Below are 23,835 nucleotides of genomic sequence, written 5' to 3' on the forward strand. Positions count from 1 at the left end.
GACCTGGAGCCCGTTATTCTTACCGTGTGAGTTCTGTCTGTAAGCCAGTTGGCAACCCATCTCGTGACATCAATTCATTTAGATTTGATACTGTGTAGAATGGTGAAAGATGAATGAAAATATTGAAGGAAAGATGATGTGGCATAAATATGAAAAACTATGGATGGTAAAGAGTATAGGAAAAGAAAAATGGCAATTAAAAATAAGGATGTTAAAGAATATAGTGAAAAAGTAAGTTGGTGAATTGGGGAAGACGGTGCAACTAAAAGTAAAAAAGCAAAGCAAAAGAAAATGTATGTGAAGCTATTGGTGTAAAATTATAAGACTATCAAAAGAGGAATAAAGGAAAGGCAGGTTAGATTTAGAAGGGTTAATGAAAGATTGTGTATGGATATTATTATTGCAAAAATTGCAAGTTAAGGGGCAAATGAAATACAATCAGATGAGTCAGTGATTTGTCACATATGCAAGGTGGAAGAACTTACTGACAACATAATATTACTGGAATGCGATCAAATTAAACTAGTAAGGGGAGAGGTTTAGAAATGAATATCAGTGTAAATGGTTTGAAATTGTAGATTTGGATATGATATGGGGTTTATGATTGAAAGAAATAAAAAAGATATGGCGGATAGTGCATTGATAAATATTGCATGGATAATCTGAAGTAGTGAATATATGATTTTTTTAATAAAATGTAGGATGATGAAATTATGTAATGGTTGTAGTGAAGGGAGTGAGAGGATGAAATGTGTGAAGTCAAAATATGTTTTAATGAATAATGTATGTGAATATGAGTGTGAGTTTTATGTGAGTTTTAATTTTTTGTACTTGAAAGGTATGTATTTGTGTTATGTAAAGTGAAAAGTGAATACAGAAAATTGAATGATATATACATAAGTAAAAGCCCCTGTGCACTTGAGCTTCCATTTCCTTCATGCAAACTATAAGGAGGTGCAATGAGATGCAGGAGGCATGGAGGAGGAGGAGATCTGCGAGAGATGAGATCCTGAAGCACTTGAAGTGATGATGCTGAGAGGTGACTTGCCAGATGATATGTTAATACAAATGAGGTTGAAGTTTAACACTCAAAAAGGGGTAGCGGTATCATAGAATCAGATTATAGAAATTTGTGATAATTTGCAGCAGTTAGAGGACTGTGACGTTAGGAGGTACTGCCAGTCATATCAGGAGAAGATGGCAGTGGATGTATAACTTATGCTAGGACAGCTAGCTGGAATTTAGTAAAGAATTATATGTCATTTGTATAACAAAATCTTTTGTACAGATGCTTGTGTTTAAAAATATATTTTTAAAGCTGCTTATGTTAAAATGTATCAACAGTGTGCCTTGCTGGAAGAAAAAGAAATGTATATGTATTAACTGAATTAAATGCATATGTTTTAACAGAGGACTGGAAGCGAAGAAGTTAATCTCAAACTTTAAAATATTCTTGAAATTAAATTACTTTATGGGTTAAGCCATAAAACAGTTATCCTACAGCTTTGATTAGAACCAGAGATGCAATGTCTATGCTAGAGAATAGCTTGTAGCTCCTGTAGGAAGAATGGAAGTGTTTTACGGTTTTATGACTTCCATCATCTGCACCACATCTGAGCAATGTTCTTGTGTGTGTATTATTAACATGTAAGTGCTAAAATCCTGACAACTTCCAGAGTTGGTGATAACATGGGAAACAGAGTCAGATGACCAGATATATGTGATATAATTCTTTACAGAAATAATGTTTAATATTAGAGGAGACTAAAGTCTCAGTAGTGTTCTGTATTCTCTATTGGATGTGACAACAAGGACCACTCACCCATATAATCTTGCCTTGCTCTACTCAGTAAGTAGGAACAGTAATTCTATTTAGATTAGTCAGGAAAATATAGTGAGATTATAAATACTTTTTTCTTTAACTGTGTGAAACTTTCCATTGGTGTTATTTTAATATCACCTGGGGCTGAAACTTTGGTGCTTACTGTAAATAGATATTTAGTATTTTCTTGTTCTTTTATTATTTATTGTTAATATATTTAAACTTTTCATTGTGTCTGGTCCTTTTTAGAAAATATTTAAGCTTTGAGAATATTTACATATATTTATTTAGTGATAACTATGGCCACTCATGAAAGCCTTGCTGTTTGGTCAACATTACTATTTGTTTTAATATTTATTTCACTCAGTATAATTGGGAACCCTTGTAAGAGCCTTAAAGTAGCTGGCAGGAGTTTTGATGGCAGTGATAACTACCTTATAGTCTGGGCAGAAGGGGGCACAGCAGGTGAATCTGTGCCAGCCTTTTCCAGATGTGTGCATATGTGTGTGTGTGCAAATCAAATCTTAAAGAGTGGGCATGTCAGATGTTTGGAGAAGGGACACAGAGCACTAGTTTCACAGAGAGGGTGTGAAATTACTTAGCTTGGAACCCCAGCTAAGGACTCAACTCTAAACAGTGCCAGTGTTGAGTCTTATTGGGGGTCTGGACAGATATAGAGAAGAACCAGCTCCCGGACTGAGCATGTTCTCTGGGTGCCCTTAAGAGAAATTGTGCTTGATGCAGAGAGGTCTACATCTGGAAATACTGTGTGTATCCGTTTGTATTCCAAGTGAGCATCCCTCTTCAGTGTCAGTGATGAGGATTTAGGCCACTTGATTACTGGCTCAGAGTGAAGACGTCACAGATTTATGAGCAGTAGTATGGATTTTAAACTTCTGTAGCCTGTAAGCAGTTGTCACTAAAGGTATACTCTCAAGCAGTCACAAACTAGACATTCAGAGTTTGATATCACAACAGTTCTTATTTATTTTTTGTTAGCTTAATTTAGTCAGGAAGAGCAGGCAAGAATGTCAGCATATGATTATGGCAAGCTGACAAAGAACCAGTTGTCCCAGATGAGTGAAGCCAAATGAGTGGTATATGCCAACTGGACTAAAGATGAAATTATTTCAGCCTTAGTCACAGCTTGGACCAGCATCCAGAAGGATAAACAGTTTGTTGATGGGGATTTACAGCTCTCAGAAACAGGATAGTTCAAATTGTCCTTAGAGGCCTTAAAAATTCATCTGGAGTTAAAGAGATTTGAACTGGAGGCCAAATGTTTAGAATTAGAATCAGCGGACAGACTGCAGTGTTTGGAGGCTGAAGGAAATGAGAGGCAGATTGTATTAGCATCAGCAGAGAGACTGCACTGTTTGAAGACTGAAGAAAATGAGCTGCACATCAACATGAGAGGGAGATGCTGACTCTTTGCCAGGGTCATGGAGGAAATGGGGAATGGAATAACTCAACCCTCAGAAGCAACAAATGTCAGTAAATGTCTTCCATAATTTAAAGATGGTGATAATTTTGATAGTTTTATTCATATATTTGAAAGGATATGTAAACAGAATAATGTTGAAGAAGGGCTCTGGATACAGTTCCTGACCCCCTTACTCCATGGTAAAGTTGTAACTGCTGTTTCTAAATTGTTTGATATTGACTGCTTAAACTATGAAAAAGTCAAATGTTGTTTACTTGAATGTTTTAAGTTAACACCTGAAGCTTACAGAAAAAAGTTTCATGAGCATAGACCCAAGGAAGATGAAAGTGTGTGTGATTATATTGCTGAGTTAAGCACTTATTTTCAGATGTGGGTGGACAGGTGTCAGGTCCCCAGTTTTGAAAGGCTGGCAGACATTTTGGTGAGGGAGCAAGCCCTTTGCACTTTGCCTGAAGACATGAGAATGTGGTTGGCAGATCAAGAATGTAACTCTGCCAATGAGCTGACTAAGAAAGGGGATCACTACTTAGCAAGCAGGCCATCACTGCACAGGAAGGGGATACTCAGTGCTGCACATGGATCTAATGGAACCCACGGTGAGCAACCTAAACCACACCGACAGAGTCCAGTAATAGGGGAAGCCAGTAGTTCAGGTACATGGCCAGAATCTAGGATTAAATATTTTAAATGTAACCATATGCAGCATATAAATGTCCATGGAGGCAAGGTGTGAAACAAAAGGTGGGGAAGCCAGCAAGTGGGAATAACAGTATGCCAGTGGACTGTTGAGGGAGGGCTAGAGGGTGAGGTAATACAGGAGTTGTTAGTGCCTAGAGCTTACCACCTGGCACTTTTAGCCATAGCCCATGACATTCCTTTGCAGGTCATATGGGCATAAAAAATACCAAAAGACATATTATGCAGAACTTTTATTGTCCTGGGATTACAAGGGATGTATGAGGGTACTGCAGGACCTGTGAACACTGCCAAAAAGTAGGCAAGGCAGGTGACAAGGTCAAAGCTCCTTTGATGCCTTCTCCTATAATTGAGGAGAAATTTTAGAGAGTAGCTATGGATATTGTGAGGCCTCTGAGTACCCCAAGCTCCACAGGAAAGAAGTATATCCTGGTGGTAGTAAATTATGCTACCAGATACTCTGAGCCAGTGGCTGTGTTCTCCATTGAGGCCAAGCAGGTGGCAAATGCTTTGTTAGAGATTTTCAGCAGGGTAGGTTTCTCCAGAGAAATACTGACTGACAGAGGTGCCAATTTCATGTCAAACCTGCTGGCTTGTCTGTGGAGGCACTGTGGAGTGAAGCACCTAAGGACAAACCCCTACCACCTCCAGACTAATGGTCTTGTGGAGAGGTTAAACTCTACACTTACGACCATGCTACAGGCATTTGCAGACTAGTTTAAGAGAGAGTGGGACAAATATTTGCCTCTTCTGCTGTTTACTTACAGAGAGGTATCCCAGGAATCCACCGTTTTTTCACCCTTTCATTTGCTGTATGGGTGTAGAGTGAGGGGATCTTTACATTTTTGTAATGAGTAGGAAGGTGAATGTGAATCCCATAAGGAGTCTTTTGTGGCATATGTCCTAAACCTCAGGACAAGGTTCGGGGAGCTCAGGGACTTGGCCCAGGAGAACTGTCAGAAGCCCAACAGCAGAAAAAGATCTGGTATGATAGGAATGCTCAAGTCAGAGAGTATGCAGTGGGGCACCAGGTTATGGTTCTCCTTCCTGTCATACATAATAAGCTGCAGACAGTTTGGGAGGGACCCTTCAAAGTGGTAAGGAAGGCCAGTGATGTTAACTACATGGCAGAACTGCTAGGCAGGAGGCAAGGCCACAAATTGTACCATGTTAATAGGATAACACCTTACCATGCTAGGAGGCCCTTGTGCTAAGTATTTGCAGTGGATGGCATGAGGAGTCTGAGGGGGATCTGGTGACTAATCTCCTCCATGAGGCTTGGACTGACACCTCAGTGGAAGGGTTTAGCAATGTCCCAGCAGCTCTCCCCTTACCCAAGTTTGAGAAATCTGAGTAGTGTTACAGGAGTTTGGGGGCGTGTTCACTAGGAAACCTGGGTGCACCCACCGGGTGCAATACTATGTGGATACAGGACCGCAAAGGCCAATCAAGCAGGCCCCTTACAGGGTGCCTGTGAGAGTCAGACAGACTCTGGGGGAGGAGATACAGGAAATGTTGGAAAAGGGGGTAATCCAGGAGTCCAGCAGTCCCTGAGTCTCACCAGTGGTGCTGGTACCAAAGAAAGATGGCAGCACCAGGTTCTGTATGGACTGCAGGAAACTAAATAGTCACACAGAGTCAGATGCTTACCCCATGCCTAGGACAGATGAAGCCTTAGGTTCATAGGTTGGTACTAGGCTATCAGCCCTAGGGCCTATACAAGCCTAGCCATAACAATTTCCTGGCTGTTTCTTCCCAGAATATTTAATTCCTTGATCACCTATCTAGCAGGGTGACTAATGTGATCCCGGGGTGAATTTCCTATCTCCCAACCAATCAGCAAGGTTCCTTTTGAAAAGGGCCAAAGAAGCACTCTGCTTGACATGTATGGGTAGTCTATTCCAGAGTATGGGTAGTCTCTGGGACAGGAACCTATCCTTCCAGCATGTTTTGTTCATTGTGATGACCAGATTTAGATCCCTGTAGCATGAGGCTCTGAGGACTGGGATTTCTTTAAGTGTAGCATGTCCAACAGCTGTGGGTTTGAAATGGCCTTGTATGTTAAGCAGAGATCACCTCTGAGTAGACGATATGTGACAGAGTATAGCTGGAGTTTTTTTAGATGGTCAGCATAGGGCATCTACTTTAGGCCTGTGATTTTTTTAGTGAGGTATTTCTGCAGCCTTTCCAACTGTTGCAGATATCTTGTGAGGTACACACCAAACGAGGCATTGTACTCTATAGTGGGTCTAATGAGGGATGAGTACAATGGGACAATGACCTCCTTTTTTCTGGATGAAAAGCCTGTAGTGATGAGATGTGCCACATAGAAGGATTTCCTGACTGTTGTGGTGATGTGTCTCTGTAAGGCCCTTTTGTAGAATATCCACATCATTTGGGGATTTGATAATGGCTCCCAGTTTGCAGTCATTTTTGAACTTTGTTAGCCAGAGTCCCATAGTACTTGTACTTCAGAGAAGTAGATGCCAAACAAGAGCAGTCCCAGGACTGAACCCTGTGGTACTCCACTTGTCACTCGTCTGGAGCTGGATTTGGAGTCGGTTACTTTTACAGTGTGGGTTCTGTCAGTAAACCAGTTGGCAATCCATCGAGTGACATAGGGATTAATGCCCAGCTTAGTAAGTTTATCTATGGTTCCAGAGTGGGGGATGGTGTTGAAGGCATTGGCGAGATCCAGATAGGCTGTGCGGGTCACCTTACTCTCGTGCTCGACTCTGGAGACTGATTCGAAGAAGTCAATCAGGTTGAGGAGACAAGATTGGCCCTTCACGAAACCAAACTGGGCAGGGACCAGTGTTTGAAGGTTGCCAATGTCTTTGTTTATGAGTTCCATGATAATGCGTTCCATGGCTTTGCAGATCAGGCTCATCAGACAGATGGGACAATAGTTCCCGGGATCCAAGGTGGATCTGCCCTTGTGCATTGGGATAACTGTAGCTGTGTGCCACTCATTGGGCATGAAGCCTGAGGTGAGGCTATGACTGAACATGACACTTAGGTGAGGTGCCAGTTCATTTTATAGTTCATGTAGTACACAGCCCGGGATGTCATCTGGTCCCATGGATGCTGTATTCTTAGCTTTGGAGAGTGTGTTTTTTACCTGTGTGGCCATGATTAACGGAATTTGGCAATCTTTTGGTATTGAGATGGGCCCTTTAGGGGGTGAGAGGGGGGGTAAAGTTAACACTGAATTGATCTGCCAGGATATTGGCAATGTCCTTGGGATCAGTATATTTAATGCCATTCTGTTGTAGCTCAGAGTAGATCTGAGCATTGCCATTTAGATTCTTGACATAGCTATAGAATGCCTTGTGGTTGTCCTTAGAATCTTTGGCAATTTTATTTTCGTAACTAGCTTTGGAGGATTTTATGAGGGGTCTCAGCTTCTTATTGAGGCTGGTAAGGGAGTTTTTTGGGGTCTATATTAGAAGACCAAAGAAGCATTCTTTCGAATGTGTCTTGGTCGAATTTAAAAGGCTGAAAACGCAAAATATCAAAGTGGCTGTTAAGCAAATTCTTTCCCTTGAAAAGAATTTGCTTGTCTGCTTTGGTACTTTGTCGTTTTTGGCACTGTAGTGTGGTCTCAAAGTTTGTATATTTAATTAGCGGGGGTGTAGGGGGCAAAGTCCCCCACTTAATGTAATGTTTGAAATTGTTTTTTAATTTTTTGTTTTGTTGCAACAGCAATTTTTTCCCCTTGGAAAAAAATTGCTGTTCTGACACTTCGACATTACAAGCTTTCACTTACATAGGGTCGATTAATCACCATTCGCTATTTTAAGCATTCAGTGATTTAATATAGACCCATTTTTTTTGTATCCTGGGATTTTCCTCTTTTCTGCAACAGTTTCTTTCTTCTGTTGTATAGTTTGTTTATGGCAGGGGACCACCAGATTGGCTTCCTTTTTTGTAGGAAAGCATCTTGGTTCTATTTGGAATGGCATGATTTATGCATGAGTGGATGTGCTCATATATTGCCTTAGTGTAGGATTCAGCAGTCGAACTTTCAGTTCCCATCTGCATGGGTGTCATGAAGTTTGTCATTTCTGACTTTAGTAGCATGAAGTTGGCTTTGGAGAAGTTTTTTATGGAGGTTTCTCTGCTGGGGGGTAGGGATGGGATGTGGACATCAAGGGTGATTAGCATATGGTCAGATCTGACCAATGAGGGGATGACCATTGGTGTGGAGCATCGATCTCCCATGTTGGTAATGACCAGGTCAAGGATATTTGAGCCCCTGGTGGGACTATGGATTAGTTGATCCAGGACATTGGAGTTTATGAATTCCAAGAACCGTTAGGCAAAGGTGTTGTTAGCCAAGTAGTTTTCTGAATTAATGTCAGGGTAGTTGAAATCACCCAGTATTAGGGTGTTTGGTTGCATCTTAATATTTTCCATTATGTTTAGAAAAGTGTAGTGAGAATCTTGGAGCATGGTGGGGGATCTGTACCAATCTACAATTTGGATTGCAGTCTTACCTAGTGTTAGTTGCACCTGTAGTATTTCAGATGCACTGTGTTGGACAACTAGCCTGGAGGTGTGAATATCCTTGGTGAATATGGACACTCCACCATCTTTAGTGTTTCAGTCCTGGTTTGGTGGCAAAAAATGTGGTAAGAGTTGTATCCTGGTATTTGCAGGGGTGCTCTCTGGAGCCTTGAACCAGGTCTTAGTTACTGCACAGATATCAATGTTCTCCATTTTAGGAGTGCCTCGAGAGAGTGCATTTTGAGGTTTAGACTTCTAGCATTGAGGTTCCTATTAGATGACTGAAGATGCATTATATCAAATGCGTCTTAGTCGAACTTAAAACAACGAAAAGGCAAAATAGTGAAGCGGCTTTTAAGCAAATTCTTTCCCAGGGAAAGAATTTTCTTGGCTACTTCCATTACTTTATCGTTTTCGGCAGTGTAGTGCAATCTTGAAGTTGGTATATTTAAGTAGGGGTGGTGTGGGGGGGGCACAGCCCCCCACATTATGTATTATTTCAATTTTTTTTTCTTTTTTTTTGGAACAGCGATTTTTTTTCCCTTTGGAAAAAAAAAACACTATTCTGAGCTTTCAAGATTGTAAGCTTTCACTTACATGGGGTTGAACATTCATCGTTCGCTTTTTTAAGAATTTGATGATATAATATAGACCCTAGCACTGAGTAGCATTACCTTCAGATTTTACATGCATTTATCTGTTACGGTGGTGGTTTTGTCATTTGATAGGGGTGGAAAGAGTCTTAGCCAGTAACCTGAATCCCAGGGGGGACAGGTGCAGACCATCTCTGGCAAAGCATTGTGGTTTGTCTATCATATCGTCCCAGTCAGACAGATACTGGATCCCATTTGAATGACACCAGAAGCTTAGCCAATTGTTGAAGTCAAGCATTTTGTCCTTATACTGTGGTATCATTCTGGGCAAAGGCAGGATGCTACTCAGGGCTAGAGTCATACTTGCCTGGGCCACATGATCTGAGAACTCTTCCATGTCTCTTTTCATGTAGTCCAGGGAGGCACGTCTCAAGTCATTCACTCCAACATGGACAATGACAGAGTCATATTTGTACCTGTTGTGGAGTGACTTGAGTGCATGCATTATGTGGCAGATCCTGGCACCCGACAGGCAGCTGACTAATTTTCTCCTTGTTCAGGCTGGTGAGTGGGACATCAGTTTGCCTGACTATGGAGTCACCTTTGACTAAAGTGTTGGGTACGTTGTCTTGCCTTAGGGGCTGTTGTTGGTGTTTTGAGCTATGTGGTACTTTAGTTTTGAGTGGTGTTTGTTTGCATTTCAGCTTCAGAGGTCCTTATTGCTTGGGCAGGTTAATGTTAAGGGCCTCCGCATATGTGGGTTTGGTGTTACTATGTGTGGGTGTTGGTGGTGTGGGTTTTGAAGGGCTATGTGTTGCTTGAGGTCTAGTGCAGGTGTTAACCTTCTCCTTTTGATGTCTAGCACAATCTTGGCTGGAGAGAGCTTTGCTTCCAGTTTGGCTATGAAAATGCATCACTCCCAGGTTGTAGTGTTGGGTGGTAGGAGGAGAGGGTTGTCTGTGTACATGAGGCAATTGCTGCATTGCCCAGTATGCCCAGATACACCAGGTGGACAAGAGAAATCACCGGAAGCTGACCCCTGGACATGCCTGGTTTGGTGTTTCTTTTGTAAAGTACAAGAGCTGTTTTCCCTTACCTTGGCAGGGTACTTTGCAATTATAGGTTGTTTAGTGCCTACAATTAATTTCTCCTTATTTACAAGGAGAGTTGAGTGCTTTTATCAGTTTAAGGCTTCCTAGTGCTTTCCAGCAGGTTTTAGAGCAAGTGCTAGTCACAAGGATTCAGTTTTTAGTGCTGCTACTGAGAAACCACCTAGTTCTAAGGGTGATTTTGTTTTTTGTTTTTTTTTTTTTGGTTAAAACAGGCTAAACAATGCAATAATACAGTAAATAAGCACAGAAAAGGCTAACACACTTGGAGTGTGTAGCCCTAAACAGTAAATGCAATTTAAAACTTTACAGAATTAGTAATTTAAACTTTTTAAAATAAAACAAGGCAAGTGCACGACTGAAAAATGATTTAAGAGGCAGAAATACAGTAGAATAAGTAGCTAGTCTACTTTTAAAGCTTTCTGAGAAGTGTAGTTAATAAAAACGATCAAAATCAGCAAAAATTGAGTAATTTAAGCCAAAAGTACTTGCAGTTAGCACAAAAAGTCTCTCTTTCTCGTTTCTGGTGCTGTAGTAGTCTGCAGGATGCCCAAACAGGATCTGCTGATCTAAAACAAGTTCAAAGGCATGCAAACTCGCGTTTTTAACCCAGAAAGTTGAAATGGATAGAAATCAGCCCTAAATGGCCATTAAAATTACAATTTCAAAGTTGGAAACTACTCCTCTAGCATTAGATAGGCAGAACAATGCTCACCACTCCCACTAGTAAGCAGTAGGACTTCCCTCTACCACAGCAAGGTCTGGATAGCTCTGACTACAGAAACGTTTTGTTGTATCTTTCGGCTTATCCCGGTTAGGGGTCACCACAGTGGAACTCCGGCCCGCTAATGTTTGGTAGTGGATTTTTACGTGCCGATTTACCAGCCCTGAAGCACAACCTTCAACGAAGGCACGCCCATTCACGCATGCCTCCACACAGAAGATGCTCTAGCTGAGAATCTAACGCGACAACGTCTTGCTGTGAGGCGACAACGCTACGCAGCACCACTACCGTCCTGAAACCAGCAAAGCCTGGGATCTGGACTATACTAGTTTGGAAAGGTGGGTAACAAGCAAACAAGATAGTATTTTTTTGTTGTTTTTTTTGGTTAAAACAGGCTAAACAATGCAATAATACAGTAAATAAACACAGAAAACGCTAAATCACTTGCTGTGTAGCCCTAAAATGTAACTGCAATTTAAAACTTTACAAAATTAGCAATTTAAACTTTTTAAAATAAAACAAGGCAAGTGCACAACTGAAAAATTATTTAAGAGTCAGAAATACAGTGGAATAAGTAGATATTCTATTTTAAAAGCTTTCTGAGAAGTGCAGTTAACAAAAACAGCCACAATCAGCAAAAATCAAGCAATTTAAGCCAAAAGTACTTGCAGTTAGCACAAAAAGTCTCTCTTTCTCATTTCTGGTGCTGTAGTAGTCTGCAGGATGCCCAAACATGATCTGCTGATCTAAAACAATGTCAAACACACGCACACATATGTTTTTAAGCAAGGAAGTTGAAAGGGATAGAAATCAGCCCCAAATGGCCAATAAAATTACAATTTCAGAGCTGGAAACCACGCATGGGTGGAGCTAAGTATCTGACCACTATTGATCTGACAATGGGCTAGTGGCAGGTGCCCTTGACTCCCATGGTTAGAGAGAGAGAGAGAGGTCAGCCTTTGTGATTCCTTTTGGAGTAATGAGTTCACAAACATGCCCTTTTGGGATGAAAGAATGGCCCAGTGACCTTCCAGAGGTTAGCAGAGCATATCCTAGCAGGAGCAGGAGATTATGCCATTGCTTACCTGGATGATACTGCCATTTACAGTCATTCCTGGCATGAGCACCTTCAGCATTTCAGGGAGGTCCTTGGCAGACTGCAAAGGGCAGGGGTGACAATTAAGCCCTGTAAGTGTTAGGTGGTTATGCCAGAGATCTCCTACCTGGGACATAAAGTGAGGAGTGCTAAGATCAGGCCAGAACCTGACAAAGTGGAAGCCATTCAGGCTTGGCCTGCCCCTGTTACTAAAAAAGCAGGTGAGGGTATTCTTGTAGACAGTGGGGGTACTATAGAAAGTTTGTCCCTAATTATAGTACAATAACTGCTCCCCTCACAGACCTGAAAAGAAAAAAACAGGCCAGTCAAAATAGTGTGGACTCCAGCCTGTGAGCAGGCATTCCAAAAGCTTAAAGGGGTTTTGGGATGATCCCTATGTAAGTAAGCCAGTCCAGATTACAGCAAAGAATTTGTTGTGCAGGTGGATGCTTTGAACCATGGGGTGGGGGCTGTACTCAGCCATGTTTCCTCAGAGGAGAGAAGAGTACCCAGTGGTATAACTCAGCCGTAGACTCCAACGTAGGTAGGAATATTATGCAGCAGTAGAAAAAGACTATGAGGCATGTGATAGAAAATCTTTATGTAAAAAATAGGCAGTTTTAGTATTTAAAGGTTTAAATTTACATCATGAAAAAAATTAATTCTTGAACAATTTCATACTCCAGACATTTACTGTAATGACTTGTATATATTTTTAGTAACACCTGACCTAAACCTTTGGAAATCAATAAGCTGTATGATGGCAGCAAATTATGGAGTGGTTCTTGGGAAATGTGATTAAAGTAAAAATGTTTGTTGGAAAATTATCCATATATCCAGTTGTATAACTAAAATGGAAATAAAGTTTATGTTCACTATTATTGTCAGTTGAAAACATATTTTTTGCATGCCATTTTCACATTTGATTCATGACTGTGTTGCAAATGTTTGCAATACAGGTAAAGGTTCTAAATATTTTTGTAGGAAACATCAGAAGGCAAGCCATTCTGGATTACAGGATCAAAGGAGGTTACTAGGTTACTAGGCTAATGGCCTTAGTACCTTTTCAAGCCTAGCCATTCATGCTCCAATTTTTTTCCAAACATCAGTCCTTAAGGAGAGCTTAAGCTGCCTGTATGTATAATGGATACAGGTGAGAAGCCAGCAATGAATTTGCAATTGCCCATCCATTGCTCCAAATTGCATAGGATTAGGGAAGAGCTGTGCTTCACATGAATGGAGAGTCTGCTCCAGAGAGGGGGTAATCTCTAAGTCACAAACTTGTCCTTCTTACTTGTTTTGTTTATGGTGTAGATGACATTTAGATCCTTAGATCAGGTAATACTGGAGCTGTTTGTTTTGTGAATATATAGCAGATCCATTAGGGCTAGAATAGAGAATGCCTTTTAGGTTAGGCATAGTTTGCCTCTCAGCATTAGGAAACCCTGTATTATTTTAGTGAGGAACTGCTGCTCGTTTGACTGTCCTTTAATAATAGAGCACGATATTGTAGAACAATATGTAAGTAATGTTCCAGAAGAAATACAAAAATATGAAGAATTGGGTGAGCAAAAAATATTAGTGCAAATGATGGGGAGGAGTAAAAGTGATGACAGAAAGGATGTACTAGAAAGTAATATGTTGTCTATAGATGAGGGTGACGAGAAGAAATGACTTGGGGGTATGAAGAATAAGAATAATAGTATTAGAAAATGAGTAAGGAGAAGCAACTTATGTTAATCAAAAATTGAGGGTATAATCACTATATACTCCATGAAAGAGAATCACATTAGTAATGAAGAACGTTAAGTGACATTAGTGACATTTGCTAGAAAGATTAATGAATATCTATGTTGTCTTCCAGGCATACAGACTCTTACACAAGCTCATCAAGATCAGATGTAAACATTATGAGAAATGCCCCATACTATGGACATTTGAAAGGACTATATGTTGCATGATTGTGATTTTATATAAAACACATAAAGTGTTATATATTACAGTTTTTAATTTAGGAAGAGCTATGATCTGTGACTAAATATTTTGTTTAATTGTGGTATATGATAACATTAGAATGAGACAAAAGAAGGAACTATTTGAAAGTTTAAACCTTATGTTATTCTTCACATTAATGTCATTGCTATAGGTGAGTTGAACTGCAATTTGCAAATATTTTTAGGGAAACAAAATATTTATTTTATTTATTTATTTCATTTGTTAACTGGGTAGGCCTGGCTGGGCAAGAAGCCAGTTTTCAGCGGAGACCCGGGGAGAAAAGCTCCAAGGTAGTTTACAAATAGCATTTACAAATGACATATACAAGTTACAATAATTATAGGACATAAAGGAATACAAAAAGCAAGTTTTACTGTAGTGTTAAAATCAGGGGTAACAAAGTTAGACATATTAAAGATATTTAGAAAATTATAAGCATTTGTCAGACATTTCAAACAATATCAATTTTCCATACATCATATTGGATTGTATTTTCCATACATAATGGAAGTTAGGCTTGGGTCTTAGTAAAGGATATACCTAAAAGACAGGCATGCTTATTTCTGCTGATACCTTAAAAGTGACACAATACGGTCATAAAGAGGTATGAGTAACTGATCATATTGTTCTATGGCATGAAATAATGAGAATAAAAATAGAACCCAAGAAGGAATACATATTAAAAAAGCTTAATGCCGTATTTTCTAAACAGATTTTATGTTAGAAAGTCATTACCATTATATAAAGATCATTTAGCAATGTGAATTTTTTTTTTTAAATTGGATTCACTGGAGGATTATATTTAAACTGAAATATACAATGATATATGATAAATCGGCTCCACTTCTAAATTTCAAGATCTCACAATCTCAACATTCAATATCCCAAAACCATAAGGTCGAGATTGTGGAATCTCGAAACTGTAAAATAAAAAAAAAAAAAAAAAAAAAAAAAATGACAACATTTAAAAACATGTTTTTGCAAGGGGGCAAGCTCTCCTGCGCCCACCACAACCCCTGCAACCTAAATATATTAATTCTGAGACAGCTGTACAGCAAAGACAATGGTAATGTAGATCGTTATACAGTGCAGAATGGGAACATTACCATTCTCTTCACTGTAGTGCAATCTCGGGGTTAATATATTTAATTTGCAGTGGATGTGGAGGGTTCAGGGGGGCTTGCCCCCCCCCCCTGCAAAAACATATTTTTAAATGTTGTCTTTTTTTTTTTTTTACAATTTCAAGATTCCACAATCTCGAAATTATGGCTTTGGGATATTGAAAGTCGAGACTGTGGGATCTCAAGATTTCTTAGTGGACCCGATAAATCAGGAGGAGACATGTGGCTTGCATAAGATGGATTGTTTTAACATATTGTTAAATTAGGAAAATTTAAAGCAAACTCATAATGCTATGTTTAAAAAAATGCCAGATTTATTAAACAGATAAGCACTTTCACTCTATCCTTATATTGAAAAACTTCATCAGAATTACAAATTATATCATCTCTTTCCTTAAAAAACTATGAAAAACAATCCATGTGACAAACCTATGTAATAATTCAATTCTAAAAAAATATATTTATGTGACCAAATTTTTGTTTTTTTTATTTAAAAAATAAAACTAGAAATTTAAAATTGAACATAATTGTAAGAGTGTGAGTAGGCTCCCTTTCAAAAATAAAAGCAGTTTTGGAAGGTATTATGAATTGCAGACCAGTTATGTTGAGTAACACAGGCTATGTGATGTTTTTTTAAATATGAAAAATAAGGCTACGTAATGTGATATAGAAAGTTTTCCATGATGTAATTTTTGATACTAGAAATAAAAATTTTAAGGGCATGTTATGGGTAATTATAGATTATCTTAGCAGATATAATAGTATAGAAAATGTATTGATTTGTGATGTGGAAAAAGCCTTTAATTATTTGAAGCAAAAGTGATTATAGAATATACTGAAGAGGTATAAGTGAAAATTATAAACAATTCTTATACATACATAGAAAGACACAGTTAAGAGATGATTAAGTAAGAAAATATATATCAATATAGTGGTAAAGATATAACTTGGATGAAGTGAGTATTTCCAGTTTTGGAGAAGGCTTTAACTGATGTTAAGCTATCATTGAATAAAAAGTGGCATGGATATGGTGGACAATAAATTATGCAATAAATTGACTAGGTTCGAATATATATTACAATTCTAGATATTAAGTTTGGATCATCAGAGCTGGAAAATCGACAGTGAGATGGTATTCTTGAAAAGTTAAAGAGAATTGCTTGTTTAAACTATATTTGTTTAATTTCCATATTAATACGTATTGAGCGGCCATTGGCAATTGAGTTCTTTCTCAAAATGAATATAGACTTCCAGCTTTTGCTTCTGCTAAGAAAAACACCACCACACTCCAGACAATATCTAACAGCATCTGCTGATTCATTTCAGACTCACCTCTCTATGAGCATCACTATATCTACTTAGAAAATGCCAGATAGATACCCATAAAACAAATATCTAACATACTGCTGGATCCTGATTCTACATACTACTCCTCATTTATTTATTTTGCTGCCAGTCTCCTTATATAAACCGAGACAGTACACACAACCCACTCTAACTCTCATCACCCCTAGGACCAACTCTACAGCATATAAACTGAGACACTACACACAACCCACTCTAACTCTCATCACCCCTAGGACCAGCTCCACAGCAAATAAACTGAGACACTACACACAACCCTCCCTAACTCTCATCACCCCTAGGACCAACTCTACAGCATATAAACTGAGACACTACACACAACCCACTCTAACTCTCATCACCCCTAGGACCAACTCCACAGCATATAAACTGAGACAGTACACACAACCCACCATAACTCTCATCACCCCTAGGACCAACTCAACAACATATAAACTGAAACACTACACACAACCCACTCTAACTCTCATCACCCCTAGGACCAACTCCACAACATATAAACTGAGACAGTACACACAACCCACCCTAACTCTCATCACCCCTAGGACCAACTCCACAACATATAAACTGAGACAGTACACACAACCCACCCTAACTCTCATCACCCCTAGGACCAACTCCACAACATATAAACTGAGACAGTACACACAACCCACCCTAACTCTCATCACCCCTAGGACCAACTCCACAACATATAAACTGAGACACTACACACAACTCACTCTAACTCTCATCACCCCTAGGACCAACTCCACAGCATATAAACTGAGACAGTACACACAACCCACCCTAACTCTCATCGCCCCTAGGACCAACTCCACAGCATATAATCTGAGACAGTACACACAACCCACCCTAACTCTCATCACCCCTAGGACCAACTCCACAACATATAAACTGAGACACTACACACAACCCAATCTAACTCTCATCACCCCTAGGACCAGCTCCACAGCATATAAACTGAGACACTACACACAACCCACCCTAACTCTCATTACCCCTAGGACGAACTCGACAGCATATAAACTGAGACACTACACACAACCCACTCTAACTCTCATCACCCCTAGGACCAACTCCACAACATATAAACTGAGACAGTACACACAAGCCACCCTAACTCTCATCACCCCTAGGACCAACTCCACAACATATAAATTGACACACTACACACAACCCACCCTAACTCACATCACCCCTAGGACCAACTCCACAACATATAAACTGAGACACTACACACAACCCACTCTAACTATCATCAACCCCTAGGACCAACTCCACAACATATAAACTGAGACAGTACACACAACCCACCCTAACTCTCATCACCCCTAGGACCAACTCCACAACATATAAACTGAGACACTACACACAACCCACCCTAACTCTCATTACCCCTAGGACGAACTCCACAGCATATAAACTGAGACACTACACACAACCCACTCTAACTCTCATCACCCCTAGGACCAACTCCACAACATATAAACTGAGACAGTACACACAACCCACTCTAACTATCATCAACCCCTAGGACCAACTCCACAACATATAAACTGAGACAGTACACACAACCCACCCTAACTCTCATCACCCCTAGGACCAACTCCACAGCATATAAACTGAGACACTACACACAACTCACTCTAACTCTCATCACCCCTAGGACCAACTCCACAGCATATAAACTGAGACAGTACACACAATCCACCCTAACTCTCATCACCCCTAGGACCAACTCCACAACATATAAACTGAGACACTACACACAACCCACCCTAACTCTCATCACCCCTAGGACCAACTCCACAGCATTGCACATGCATTCTTCTCTCAGACACCTAATCTTTGAAAAGCTCTTCCCACTGACTTAAAAGTAATAAACACTTACTCCAAATTCAGATTGTAACTCATAAAGCACTACTTTATTCTAAACCCCAAAGCTCCTGCTTCAACACAAGACATTTTCCCTAACAAACTATTCCTATCTCCTTTCCAAGTGGCTTCTCTCTCAGATTTACTTCAGAAGCTAATGTATATATTGTATATTACACTCTGCTTGATTGTACATTACACACACTGTGTGTTCTCTAGAATGTATATATACAGGTTTTGTATATAACTTGTCTTAACTAGGTTTACTATCAAAATTGCGAACAGCACTATGTCGACTGTCATATACTCGAACATGGAAGTCTGAAATCGGTAATGTCGAAGACAAAATTATCAATCTAGGAATGGTTTTAACATGGGTTGAGGTAGGTGTTCAGTAGTATTCCGAACTACAAACATCTCCCCTACCTCGACTCATGTTAAAACCATTTCTAGATTGATTATTTTGTCTTCGACATTACCGATTTCGAACTTCCATGTTCGAGTATATGACAGTCGACGTAGTGCCATTCGCAATTTTGATAGTAAAATGCTTTGTATTTCATGCAGGCTGATCCTGAAATCAGTCAATATTGATGAGTGCACTACACCTGGTTAACAAATATGAATTTATTAATTTATTTAATCAATTATTTTATGAAAATTGGGATACATAGGAAGGGTGTACACTTCCCTGGCTTGTAAAGAATTTTACAAATATAGTCTGAATGTGAATGGGGTTCAAGAATAAATCTTAATGGGGAATAATATAATGTAATGTAAAAAAAAAGACTGATGGCTAGGCTTCATAAATCCAGTAGTGCATTTACCTTCATTAAATCTATATTGAGAATTGCTGACATGACATAATGATTTAATTGGTCATATTTTATGGACTAAATATAGATCTGAATGGAATGGTGTATTACTGAGGAAGAAATGAAGAATTCAGAGACTACATTAATAAAAGAATAACTAGAAAAGATATTACTCCGGTGTGCAAATGTAAAGAATGGTTTACTATAGAGAAAACTGTGATATATATACTAATTATGGACAAATATGATTACAAAAGTCCATGAGAATGTTTAGATGATAGAATAAGGAATTTCATTTAAAGTCAAAAATAAGTGATTTAAGATTGCACCAGAATTTTGTATCCTGATTTTCATAAAACAATTGAATGTATCAAATATACTTTAAGCATGTGATTTTCATTTTTTTTTCAAGAATACTATTGCAGTGTACAGTTTCAGCCATTGTTTGATTCAAACATAACAGAATCGTACTGTCTGATATTCTAAAATCAGTTTCTTGCATACGTATAAATATTTTAAGCACAAGCATTATTGCCCTTCTAGCATGCCAATATACCAAAACAGTGCTTTCCATAAGTATGCAGACTGTTCTTAAAATTCTCTAAACTAGTGCCTGCTTTAATGTAATTTAGTAGTCTATTCCATGGATCAGCTGCTCTCTCAGAAAACCAATTAGTACACTTCTCATTCCTATAGAATCTTCTGCATAGGTTATCTGATGATTCTCTATTACTTTTTGATAACCCAAACATTCCCAGAAGCAGTTGTCTCTAAATGCCCAATATATCTGAATAAGATCTCCTCTTAAATATCTATATGAGACACTGTGCAAGTTTAAATATTTTAGTCTTTCGTAATAACTTAAATTTTCACATCCATGAATGCCCTTGTTATATGTCGGCTGTACACTTTCCAGTTTACTCATGCTTGCTTTCTTATAAGGCAGCCATACCTAGTAAACTGATGTTATGTAGTCTTTTGTCAGTCTCTGCATTATGGGTTCTCAGTCTTTTGAAACCCTATCTTTTCCCATCTTGCTCACATTTGGCACAGTGAGGCAGTGTAACAACTGTTTCACACTTACTGATAACCCTTTATACCCAATCAATAATTACACCATTTGTAAGAGGTTAAATCTAATTCAGTTTGGAGGCCAATCTTTCAGCATCCAGCAATACTGGTAAATACCCTACCTGTAGCAAAAGTCAGTGCAAATGTATCTTTCATATGCAGACATTCTAATGAATATCTTAGTGACAGCATTTTTTATTAAACAGATACACAGGTATACTGTTTGATTACAATGGAACAATATAGATGGCCATTTTATGGTCCCTCTATTCACTTGCTTATGTTTCTATGTTTTGCCCTCCTTTTCCAAGAAGGTTTTTCCCATATGTCCTCAGAGAATCCATAAGGATCCGATTCTCCTCACTGAACTTTCTCCTGTGCATTGTCACCTGCTGTTGCACCATTGCTGTAAAGTGTAATCAAATGTGACAAACTGAGACCTACCATCCTTCAATTAAAGTTTTAGTAAATGGGGACAATGAATAGCTGTATCTTAGACATATACCTTATAGCACTAGTTCTAATTTGTGATTTTCTTTATTCTTTTCCTACTGTTAGTGTTGTGCTGGCCTTTGCTACAGTAGTTGTAGATATGTATGTATGTGTTTACTGCGAGTGTGTGTGCTAGTAAGTATAATAATGCATTTCATTCATTATTTGAACTCACCTGCTCCTACCCATTCAGTGTTAAGCAATAAGCACTCTGATACATGTAAACATGGCACTTTCCACATTTCCCAGTCATGTCTTCATAGACAGTGATAAAGCATTAAACTGCATGTCTTACCAATAAAGTGAGGACACTACTCAGCTGCAGGCAATGAATTATAGTGATCCCTGTCACTTCAAAATCATTTTTGTTAATGCTTGTTATTCAACATGTATTCCATTCAGTTGTGCTTTACATGGTCTGACGGCACCTGACCAAGGTCTACATTGCCCAAAATGGAGGGCTGGTATAAACTGGCATACATTTGGGCTGATTTACAAACTAGCTCCAGCCACACTGTGTTTTATAAATCACACCATAATGCAAAGTGTGCATCTTCCTTATAGGGACAAGCGCAATGGTCTCATCATGCTGACAGCTTCCTCCACACATGGCGGAACATTACGGAAGTCACTTTATGGTGATTAGAATGTGTGGCTCTATTGTGGGCATTTCTTCACAAAGTCTCATTTTACCATAATCAGCAGTGGTTTTCATGCTTAGCTGATACGCCTATGGATGTAGCACAGCCATTCACCAATTACCCTTGCAATTACAGGACTATGAATATTACCATAAGTCTTTGTAGGAAACATTTAAAGGTTTCAAGGAAATGAATATGGAAATTATATTTTATGGTAAGTATGAAAACAGAAGGGAGGAGGAAACTGAAAATGGAATAAAAGATTATCTGTTAACAATCTTAATTTTATGGAAAAGATCATGCGAGTGACTAATGTATAACAAATACAGAATGGGCAATGATGCATTGGCAGAAATAAGAAAATGGCTGCAGGAGAAACATTGAGGAGGATAGATGAAAATTAAGACAATAGGAATAGAAGAAATATGTATAGAAACTGCGTTTTATTACTGATGAAGACATTTTAAAAATGTAAATAGGATGCATATGACATTGCAAAAATATGTAAATGGAATATATAAAGCAAACCTTACACTCTCTTTTACGTAAGCTTGTTCAGAAGTGTTGTATGAAAATTAGCAAGGATTGGGGGTTGCATGAAGAAAAGTCGGAAGTAGGAGGGTGTTGGCAAGGGATATTTTGCTGGAAGTGTCCATGTATTGCTTATGTCTGTAAAGTCTGCCTAGTTGGTTATATGTTTTTTTGATTATGTCAGTACGTGTTGTTCAAAGGTAAGCCTTTTGTCTGTCATGATTCCTAGTAGCTTTGCCTTGGTTTACTAGTTCAATTTGAGTTTTGTTTCATGAATATAGTTTAAAATCATATGTGAGAGGCTTTGGAAAGAACAATAGAAGCTTGGTTTTATCTGGGTTAAGTAGTAGTTGTGAATCATTTAGCCAGGTTTTAATAGAGGTAAAGGCAGTTTGAGTGATGGTTAAGAGGTGAATGGGGATGGCAAAAGAGGAGATAATGGTGACATCATTGGCATATTGGATGATAGTGCTTTTGGGGGAGGCAGTATAAAGTCTGCAAATAAATATGTTAAAAAGCAGGGGTCCAAGGATGTATCCTTGGAGAGTTTCTGTACTGCTAATGTAAAGGAAGACGTTGTAAATGAAGACATGGTATATGAATTACAAATAAAGTTTTAAACTATATTTTAATGCAAATGTTCATATGTGTCTAACAAAGAAATTATCAATTTCAGAAGTAAGTTTATTATTTTATTGATTCTTTCTATATTTCTATATGGATATTCTAACAAATCCACTCGTCATATTTATTAAAGTAATAACAATTGCATATATGACATTAACAGCAGGAAAAACAAATATATATTGAATAAAAGTATAATATAATGAAATAATGTATTTCTACTCAAATCACCTTGAAACTTTTACTCTTTATAGTTGTTATTCTAAAGTTGTCATATATCTAATACTGCTTATGGGTGCTTCCTCCAATATATAAGGTAAGGGGGATGAGAGATGAGAAAAGCAAAGTCCCCTTTTTTAAAATGTAATTTCTTTTCCCTTTTAATTTTCTTTGTTCTTGAAAACAAGTTTGCTTCTGTATATCATATCATGTTCCTAGTATTGTTTTTAAGAACAAAGAAAATTAAAAGGGAAAAGATTTGCATTGAGTGGGATCCAAAATGATCCTCAGTTTTTTTTTTTTTTCTTGAGAGGTCATCCTGTTGTATATATTATTGAAAACAGTCAGTAAATCTATGTCTGGATTGATGTCACATACACATTTTTTACAGTCCATTTTATTTTTGTTGTTTCTTTAGTTGTTGACTTTAGTACTAATTAATAAAATATGATTTGAGTCTCTGGAGTACTATAATTTGAGCTAAATATGAACTGATATTTATTAGTAAAGCTATACAAAGAATCAGTATTAATTGAATTATGCTAGCAATGCATTAATTTGTTAAATGACGTAGACTGCTTTTCTTTAGCAGTTAATTCTGTCTGTAGGTAAGACTTTAATGATGGTTAAGACCTTCTTATTCTGCAAGTGAGAACCAGAAAAATGTAAAAAGACAGTTAAAAACAACATGCAGTAACCTACTACTAAAAAAATAGGAAATGTTGATATGATTTCCTGACATATGTAGCATAGTCTGAAATAGCTGTGTGAGGCAGACAACTACATCCCATGTTTGATTAGTGGCCTAAGCAATGGAGCAATTGGTAACTTGAGGGACAGCAGTAATGAGACAGTGACTGCTTTCCACTTCTAGGCAGATTGTTGTATATGCATGCTCACAGTGCATACTCTGTGCTTGAGTCCTTAGTGAAGACCAGAGATCACACTGGAGGCAAGTTGGATGGGGCCTTCTGAGGGGGCCCACCACTCATAGAAGCAGGTGACAGAATTTATGGGCATATGAAGTTTGGGGTAAGATGTAAGAGGAAACACTGATCGCCACAGATGATGACACCTCTTCCAGTGTTCG

Source organism: Protopterus annectens, chromosome 7.part0, assembly GCF_019279795.1.
Source record: "Protopterus annectens isolate FY-2018-M chromosome 7.part0, PAN1.0, whole genome shotgun sequence".
NCBI classification, from domain to species: Eukaryota; Metazoa; Chordata; order Ceratodontiformes; family Protopteridae; genus Protopterus; species Protopterus annectens.